The sequence below is a fragment of the Varroa destructor genome, unplaced genomic scaffold (genome assembly GCF_002443255.2).
Source record: "Varroa destructor unplaced genomic scaffold, Vdes_3.0 BEIS01000001.1, whole genome shotgun sequence".
Lineage (NCBI taxonomy): Eukaryota > Metazoa > Arthropoda > Arachnida > Mesostigmata > Varroidae > Varroa > Varroa destructor.
Window position 1 is genome coordinate 8,382,194 of NW_019211454.1, and position 9,791 is coordinate 8,391,984.

General features: G+C 36.8%; 2 long non-coding RNA genes across 2 annotated transcripts; both read right to left on the reverse strand.

Moving 5' to 3' along the window:
• Window positions 1-2,167: 2,167 nt before the first annotated feature.
• Window positions 2,168-4,102, reverse strand: LOC147758204 (uncharacterized). Its single transcript, XR_015318971.1, has 3 exons — window positions 3,996-4,102; window positions 3,529-3,753; window positions 2,168-3,115 (listed from the first exon to the last, which is right to left on the reverse strand). It is a non-coding gene; the product is annotated as an uncharacterized LOC147758204 (long non-coding RNA).
• Window positions 4,103-4,792: 690 nt separating this feature from the next.
• Window positions 4,793-6,597, reverse strand: LOC111255250 (uncharacterized). Its single transcript, XR_002675386.2, has 3 exons — window positions 6,290-6,597; window positions 5,135-5,756; window positions 4,793-4,807 (listed from the first exon to the last, which is right to left on the reverse strand). It is a non-coding gene; the product is annotated as an uncharacterized LOC111255250 (long non-coding RNA).
• Between the last annotated feature and the right edge of the window lie 3,194 nt (window positions 6,598-9,791).

Genomic DNA, 9,791 nt, shown 5'->3' on the forward strand with positions numbered 1-9,791 from the left:
TCTACGAGAATCTGGTGATTTTATGACGAGACGCTCGAAGTCAAATTCTTGGACATATCTACAGAGATCGTTCCCCGCCGATTCGACTGGCATAGATAACTCGTCATAGCGCTCAATATCGGTCACATGGAATAAACATTGTTTCCTCTATTATATGCCTACATTCGTGAACGATGTATTTCGTCAATTTGGAACTTGGTCGTGCAATAGGCGCCTTCGTCCGTCTGTCGCCAGTATTTTATGAATGCACCTAGATTACTCAACTTGGCGACCAATTTGTATCCATCGCCGATTTGTTCATCACGATCCTAAATGTTGTTGGTAAGCCAGCGAATCTGCTGCCGGCGAACCCTCGCGTTTCTTCTCACATCGCGCACAAATAGACACAGCTAAACAATCACCGCGCCGAAAAACAAAAACCACCTCAGAAATTGCTTGTTCTATGTTCTGCGATTGTGTGTCGGCAACAAAACATTTTCATTGCAACAAACAAAGCATTGCTGAAAAGTTCTCTAATTAACTTGACTGAAGGAACTACGCGCACACGCAAGTAACTTGTTTGTTACACTTCTTCCATATAAATCCATATATAAAATTACAAATCATCAAACATCATCGATAAGTTAGTTAGGCATATAATTGATCCTTATTATTGTTATTTTGGCCATAAAAGAATTGTAATAATAACATTCTGCATCTATATTTTAATTTTCTTTTCGAAAGCTGTTCAATGTTTCTGCTCGTCAATAGCAAATTGAATCGAAATACACGATTATCTGTACTGCAGTTGATATGAAGACAGTTCTTTTACCTTTCATGACCTTCACCTTATAGATACGCTTACAATCACCGGGGGCTTTCATTCATGCTCCATATTTGACTAGTTTTATCTATCCTAAGGTTTGGCTCCAAGCAATATTCACCCCAATATTTCCCATCGCAATAATAAATCGGGTTAGCCGTGCGCGTCGCTTCAAACTCACACAATCGTCGTAAATAGTAGAATGGTTTTTGACTATCGATTACTTATCCATATATAAACGTACTTTTAAAACTAGTTGCTTATATGAATACATGCTAATTGTTTCATGTTAGCTACGAGCATTAAGAATCGCGGCTCCAGACGGATAGATTTTTCTAGTGTGTTCTCTCGCTCACCAATATCCTGAAGGGTTTCTTCGTAACGCATATATTTGTTGGTAACGACAGTGCGATCATTGTTGTATTAATCCTTTTAAGGTGTCGCACTTTACGAACGAATGTGGCATATTCAGTGTGTTTTCCATGCCTTACGTTCGGTACTTAAACCATTAGGTATTATCTCAGACGGCTGGCTCCTTCCAGAATCTGCCCAGATTCGAATCTATACAACCACGTGTCTAAGTTGAGCGGGAAGATACGTTGCACTATCGGACTGTTGGATGGCTCAAGCGCGCAAAATTTGAAATACATAATTTTAAAGTAACGAATTGCTGAGACATAGCTATTCAAAGCTACAATTATTGCATTGCCTTTGTCTGAGATGATGTCAGATCGTGAAGACCGTCGGTGCCAGTATGCAGAACATATTAAAAACAGTACGTCACTGTGTGGTCTATTAGTACAGCGTTTCACACTGTCGGGAAACATTGCGGGCTGAAGCAAATGCTGGCGAACCCCACATGTTCAAAATAACAGCCATGGATTGTAATATTCCAAAACTAGGGTCAATTGCTTACTACTAGACTAAAATCATTCTTACAGAAGACTACGAAAACACTTCGACAAAACGTCTCTGCTGTAAAGCAAATTCGTTTAATTCTGGTTGTCTTGTGCGTGTTGTTGTAGGGCAAAGGCCTTGTGCCTAATATCAATTGTCGGCGCATGGTCGCCTTCAAGCTTAGGTACACTATAATTCACCTCACAGCATACTGATTATAAAAAGGTTCATATAGTTTATAAGAACATTTACCCTTCAAAATACATAGAAATCGAAACATAACATTGAGTAAATGCCGAATGCTGCGGATGATTACGTAGAATATAAACGATGATTTGAAAGAGAGTGTTACTTGATGCTTTACTGAACAGGTACGTAAATTTCATGAATATATATATATAAAACGGTGAAGCTCCAGGCCTAGTAGACCTTGTTCTTACGGACTGCGCAAAAAATAGCTCAAACGATTTTGATTTCCACGATTTTACTTTACGCATTCCTTGCCAAATATCCTTGTAGGTGTCTTGTAATTCTTGCCAGTATGGAAAAAACCTGCTAACGACCCGCAACTATTTTCCTTTCTCCTTCAGTACCGAGCCTTGACTCGATCTCTTAAGACCGCATCGACCGGCGAAGTAGCCCGATCGATATTTTTGGCTCTATCAATCTTTAATCGAGGCGGTTCAAGAGTCGGCTCGTCCGCCTTAATCAGAGTCACTTAAGTGTAGCGCTCGTAGTTGGCAGACGTACGACCATGTTCTTGGTTGAGATAACCTCATATGATATTGTGCAAAACCCAAACCGTTCGTGGAAGTCGTTAGAATAACGCTATGTACTATTCGTGAAGCATGTTCAATGTGCTGGGCCTCAACAGGGTTAGGCTCGTTACTGGGGCAGGTTCTGATCTTCTCCATGATGCGTGGATACAGCAAATAGTTGCGAATCGATCATCGACCGTATTTTGAAACAGGTCTCAAGTTAGATATGCTTCGCGTCTGTTTTACTATTGTTAACCGCGTAGGACCGTCTTGTACCACAAGAGTGCGTAGGTATTAGCTTATTGATATACACCAGAAAAACCTACGCTGGATTGGCAACATTGAAACCTCTAGCAAATCTTCTTTAAAACAGACATGATAGATTCATAATCCATTCCAAGCAAAACCTGCAGTGTGACTTATTGGCTGACATGTTTATATTTCAGTCAAACACTTCAACTTCGCGTAGTGCTATCTTTATTGTTCCCATCGTAAAAATCGTGAGGGGATGCTTTTTTACGTATAAATACCGCATCCTGCATTATTTTTCCCTTCTTCTCAGATTTACAGTTTTCCTGACGCGCCAGTCCGTCACTAATGTTCTCGACCTTTCAGTCGTAAATTTTCAATTGTAAATCGCTAGGCAAAGTCGTATTCGCTGCAATGTAAACAGAATTAAATGCCAGAGGCAAAACATATTTCTAATATGATTCAGTCAAACAAGAAACATACCCAAACAAAAAAACAGCTTTGGAAAAATTTGCACATATACAGCTTTCCGTAAATTCACTGCGCGTTCACTGCTATTAGATTAGTATCTATCACTTAGAAAGATCTAGAACGATTATATAATTTTTTGTACCTTTCCAGATTCATTATGGATCAGTTATCGTTTCCTCGCATTTACATTAAAAGTGATTTAATCGAAATAAAAAATTCTTAGACTATTTTCAACGCTTTACGTAAGGCGAGTCATGCCAAAGAGATATTAGTAGTTCAGTGGTGATAACGAGCGTGTGCGTACTAGCCAGTGACTGAATAAAACGAAGTCTCAAAGCAGGGAATTCGTACTTAAGCAATTACAAGTGCAGGAGATTTTTGGCCTTCCAGTTACTTCCTCGCCAAGGAAGGAGTCTGCGTGGAAAAATCTTAGGAACTGTTCGGGAAATCCGGGAGCGTATACGGCCGGTCGCTAGGCGTTCTCGTTGAGTGGTCATGGGCGTATCTGGAAACCAGTGGTTGTTGGAAAGCGGACTGCCTCCGTTCCCGCCGCCTATGTCAGTATCATTCGGTCCCCTTTAAATACAAATGTAATAATATTATTATTATGTGAATGTTTGCAATGAATGTTTATGTTCATTACTTGTTCGAATTGAAGTAACGTGAACGTTGTATGTCTTATGTTTGTAATGAAGTAACGAACATAACTATAGTCGAAGATAAACTATATTCACAATGAAAACATAAACTATGTTTACATTGAACACAAACTTGTGTTCATAATGAACAGATACCAGAAAAGGAAACCAAAGTCCTACCAGTCCGTGAGGCGAAACTTTATGCTCCATTTGATTTAGATTTACCGCTTTTTCGTTTCTTTACATTCCCTGATCCGGCTGTCCCCGACTGGTGTTGTCGACCGAACCCATCTTTTAATTATATTCAAAAGTATTCAGTCCTTTATTAAAGTATAAATAAGTGTAATTTATCTTTTATCAACAGCTTAATAAAAATTATGCAGTCGTTTTCCTTTATTCTAATTAGTTTTAATTATCCTAATTATATGATAGAATTGTGCAATAATCCTATCAAATAATTGTTGCACTCTTTGTTACTAGGCTACAAAGAAATTTTAATTACTACGATTGTGTAAATTTATGTAGTCTCCGTATTCACTATGAATAAATTGTCATTTACTCACCGCATTTGATCAAATTAAGTCGAAAAAATTGTCAGACTGTTTTCAACGGATTATGTAAGGTGAATCATGCCATCCAGAAATTAGTAACTCGGTGGTGATAACGAACATGCGGGTCCTAACTAGCAACTGAATAACACGAAGTCCCAAATCAGGTAATTCCGATGTAAGCAAGTACAAGTATTGGAATTTTTTGGCCGTGTAGCTACCGCTGTGTGTACTTCTGCGGAAGAGGATCTTCGCCAAGGAAGAAGTCTGCATGCAGGAACCTTTAGAACTGTTCAGGGAATACGGGAATTTTGCGTCCGATCGCTCTGTGTTGAGTGGTCGTAACGGTCATGTCGGGAAACCAGCGGGTACTGGAAACCGGACTGCCTCCGTCACCGCCGCCCTCGGCACCCCCGCCACCTCCTTCGTCCCCCTCGGGTCGCCCTTAAATATAAAAATATAATAAAAAAAAAATTCATGTAGTTGTATGTCCTTATCATAGAGAGTTAGCATAGAGAGTATACAACTACATAACTACAACTTAAGGATATGCAACTACATAACTCTGTGTGATAAGAACGTACACTAATAACATACAATTACATAACTCTATATTATATGGTCTTATCATATAGAGTTATGTAGTTGTATGTTTAGTTGTACGTTCCTGTATATCCTGTAGAGTAATCTTATCATAATCTTCTTATCATATAATCTTATCATATAGGTGTTATAATATGTATTGTTCTTATCATAGTTGTATGTGCTTACCATATAGGGTTTTCTGGGTTTCCCTATCATATGAAGTTGCGTGTGTTCTATTTTGATATGGTTACATCATATACTCTTTTGATATAGTTCCATAATATAGGTGCATTTATTGTACGTTTATTGCATGTTCCTATCGCACGCAATTCTTGTCTCCTTGATAGCTTCCTTTGAAATTTTGTTGTTTCGTCTAGACTTGAAATTGATCGTCATTTTATTGTTTCGTCTGGACTTGAAATTGATCGTCTTTTTGTTGCTTCGTCTGGACTTGAAATTGATCATCTTGATTGTCTCGATCTGGCGTTCGTAGTGTTACCGATTTTGCGATTTCATAGTTTTGTCTCGATCTGTCTTGTTAGTGTGTTCTTGGCCTTCTTGGGTGTTCTTGGACCATCCAAAAAAACAATGACTTGATTCATACGGACTACAGTTCAGTCAAGCATTTCATCTTCGCATAGTGATTTCTTTAGGGTTCTCATCGTAAAATCATCAAACGATACTTTTTTGCCACGTTGCGGGACCTTTTTATGCTTCTTACATTTACAGCTTTGTCCTCTTTTGCATTTTGACACAGCGGTCCGCGATTGGTGCTGCTGACTGAATCCCAATTTTTCAACGGCAATCGCTAAGCAAAATCGTATTCGATGTAATGAAAAGTAAACAGAATTATATAATATTATTCAGTCAACATATCCAAATAAAAAAACTTCCCGTAAATTATATGATAGGTGTATTGCACTTTCTATTACTAGGTTATAAATTATCAATTAGAAAGGTCTAGAATGTACGAAAGGTTTTTAATACTATGGTTGTGTAACTTTGTCTCCGCGTTCATCATGACTCAATTATCACTCTTAACCTAATTAGAGTTTACTAATCGCATTTAATGTAAATTAACGTTAAAAGCGACCTAATTAGAGTTTACTAATCGCATTTAATGTAAATTAACGTTAAAAGCGATCTAATTGGGACAAAAAATTATCAGACAATTTTCAGCACTGTATATAAGGCGAAGCATGCTACATGTAGTACTTCGCAGGCGATAACGAGCGAGCTGGTCCTAAGTAGTGACAGAATAAAACGAAGTTTCAAAAGGCAATAAGCAAGCATAAGTACTGGGAATTATTTCGTCATGCGGCTACCGCCGTGTATACTTACGAAGAATAGGATCCTTGCCAAGGAAGGAATCCGCGTGAAAAAACCTTTTGAACTGTTCGGGGGATTTGGGAGCGTTTCCCGCCGGTCGCTATGCGCTCTCGTTGAGTAGCCATGGCCAGCGGCTCTTAGAAAGCGGACTGCGCCTGCCCGTGCTGCCTCCGTCGCGAACCTTGGGTCCCGTTTAAATACAAATGTATTAATTGTCTCTTCCGTAAGCTACAGTCCTCCTTAAGACCACTTAATGAACGTCTGTACTAATCGGGAAGCGATACTTTCTGCTACATTTTATTTCAGATTTACAGCTTTTTCCTTTCTTTTAATTTTTGTTGTCGGCCGAATACCAGCGTTCCAATTATATTCAAAAGTTCTATGCAGTTTAGTCATATTCAATTAATGAGGAAAGAATTCCTAATAAAAACAACTATACAATATTGTAATATGCAACAGTTTTTTCGTACACAGTAATTTTTTACGAATAAAATATTTTTTTAGAATTTTTATGTGCACAACGATAGTTTTTTTAACAATATTTTATAAGAAGTTTACTAATTATTACTTAATTACTAATTGTCATTATAATTACTAATTGTGAATTTTACCTAGTGGAAGCTTACTAATCGCACTTGATTAAATTGGAACAAAAAATTGAAAAAATTGTCAGGCTCTTTTCAATGAAATATATAAGACGAATCATGACAGCGATTGATGTCAACAAGAAATCAGTAGGTCGGTGGCGATAACGAACGTGCGGGTCCTAAGTAGTGCCTGAATAAAACGAAGTCCCAAATTAGGAAGTCCCCATTTAAGCAAGTAAAATTACTGGAGTTTTTTGACCGTGCAGCTACCGCCGTGTGTACTTCTGCAGAAGATCTTCGCCAAGGAAGAAGTCTGCAGGAACTTTTTCTCCATTCAGGGAACTCGGGAGTGTTTGCGTCCGGTCGTTCGGTCGGAATCATGTCAGGAAGCCAGCGCTTGTTGGAAACAGGACTGCCTCCGTCCCCGCCGCCCTCACCGCCCCCGCCGCCTCCGTCGTCTCCCTCGGGTCCCCCTTAAATAAAAAAATGTAAAATAATTTACATATAAAATGTAATAAAATAATTTACATAAATTATGTAGTTTGTTGTAATAATATATGTTCTTGTTAGATTCCTATAATAATAGTTATATGTTCTTGTTGGATTGTTTGTTGTTGTTGCACGCAATACTTTCCTCCTCCTTATTTTGCAATTTCACGATTTTGCCTTGATGGTTGGCATTTTGCCTTGATGGTTGGCTTATTCTGCAGGTGTTGTCTTGATTTGTTTTTTTTTTTGAGTTTTTTTTTTCTTTGAGTTCTGTGTGTGTGTGTCTTAATGTTCCGATCCCGCATAGGGCTATCCAAAAAAAAATGACATATGTGATTTATATCACGGCTGCACGTCTGTACTTCAGTCAAATAGTAAAATATATAGTTTCGCGTAATGGTTTCTCTAGCGTTCTCAGACGTCTGCACTTCAGTCAAATATATCAGCTTCGCGTAATGGTTTCTCTAGCGTTCTCACCGTAAAATCGTGAGACGTTAAATATCTACAGCGTTTTCTTTTTTCTACATTTCTTGACATGGCAGTCCGCGACTGTTGTTATCGACCGAATCCCGGTCTTTCAACGGAAATCGCTAGGCAAAATCGTATTCGAATTATATAATATTATTCAGTCAATCAAGATATATTTCCAATTGAAAAACAGCATAAAATGTAGGTAAAGAACTTTCGTTAAATTATATGATAGGAGTGTTGCGCTCTTTGGTACTAGATTATTAATTATCAGTTAGAAAGGTCTAGAATTCGTATATTCTAGATCTTTTTTACTAGTTTGACTAGTTTTTACTACTACGATTGTGTAATTTTTTGTACATTGTTTCTGCATTCATTATGAATAAATTATTATTTCCTACCTAATTGAAGTTAATGTAAATTAACATTAAAAATGATCTAATTGGGACCTAATAAAAAAAACTGCCAGATAATTTTCAACGCAGTATATAAGGTGAGCCATACCATCAGTAGTTCGCTGGCGTTAACAAACGTGCGAGTTCTAACTAGTGACTGAATAAAACGAAGTCCCAAGTGAGACAATTCCCATTGAAACAACTGGAAGTACTTGAAATTATTCGACCGTGGAAATATAGCCGTGCACACTTCTGCGAAAGAGTGTCCTCGCTGGAAGGGGAGTACTCATTCAGCACCTTTCGGTTCGGTTTCTATGGGAATTATGGATGAGAAAATAGTGGAAGCGGTATTGACGTCACACAACAAGGTCACAACGTTGCACAATCCGGATATGGGACGGCCACCCCCGCCACCTCCGCCTCCGCCGCCTCCTAATTAAATACAAGAATGTTAATAAAATAAAAGTATATATATGTATATATATATAATATATATATATATATATATATATATATATATATATATATATTTGTGAGTGTTATGTATATAATATAGCCAATGATGTTTACATATACATATGTATACATATATTATTTTATGTTTATATTTTATTAAAAATTAAGTGATTTATGTTAATAAAAGGTTATAATTTATTATATATATATATAAATATATAATAATAATAATAATAATTCTATATATAGCAGTTCACGAACTACGGCTATAGCAGTTACTTCACGAACAGTACTGGCTAGCGGTTGCGAATAGTATATGTTAATCCGCCAACACGTTAATTTAACCACATACATCAGACACCATGTTATTATCCCAGCCATTATTTATCCATTTATTATATCCGATCCATTTATTGTATAATGTTAATATATATTAGATGTGAATATATCTAATATATCCATATTCATATATATCCTTTACATATATCCTTTGCCCAGGTACATCTACTATCTGTATGAAAGATTAAATCTTGTTAAGGGAAAAATTATTAATAATATTCTTAAGGGAAGATACATAAAAAGATCCGAATATCAATATCTAAAGCTCGGATCTTTTTATGTATCTTCCGTTAAAATATTATTAATAATTTTTCCCTTAACACGATATGTATATATATATATATATATATATATATATATATATATATATATATATATATAGATTATTTAATCTTTAATATAGATAGATGATTATTTAATCCTTAATACAGATAGATGTATCTGGGCTTTATGTAAAGGATATATATGGATATGGATATATTAACATTATACAATAAATGGATCGGATATAATAAATGGATAAATAATGGCTGGGATAATAACATGGTGTCTGATGTATGTGGCTAAATTAACGTGTTGGCGGATTAACATATACTATTCGCAACCGCTAGCCAGTACTGTTCGTGAAGTAACTGCTCCATAGCCAATGCATTAAGAGTCCAATAGGGCATTAAGTTATGAACATACACCTAGAAAACCAACGCTTACGTGAGGACGTATTAGAGGGAACGACTTCTACTTATTCTAAAAATTTGACATCCATCCGTGATCTGTGACATT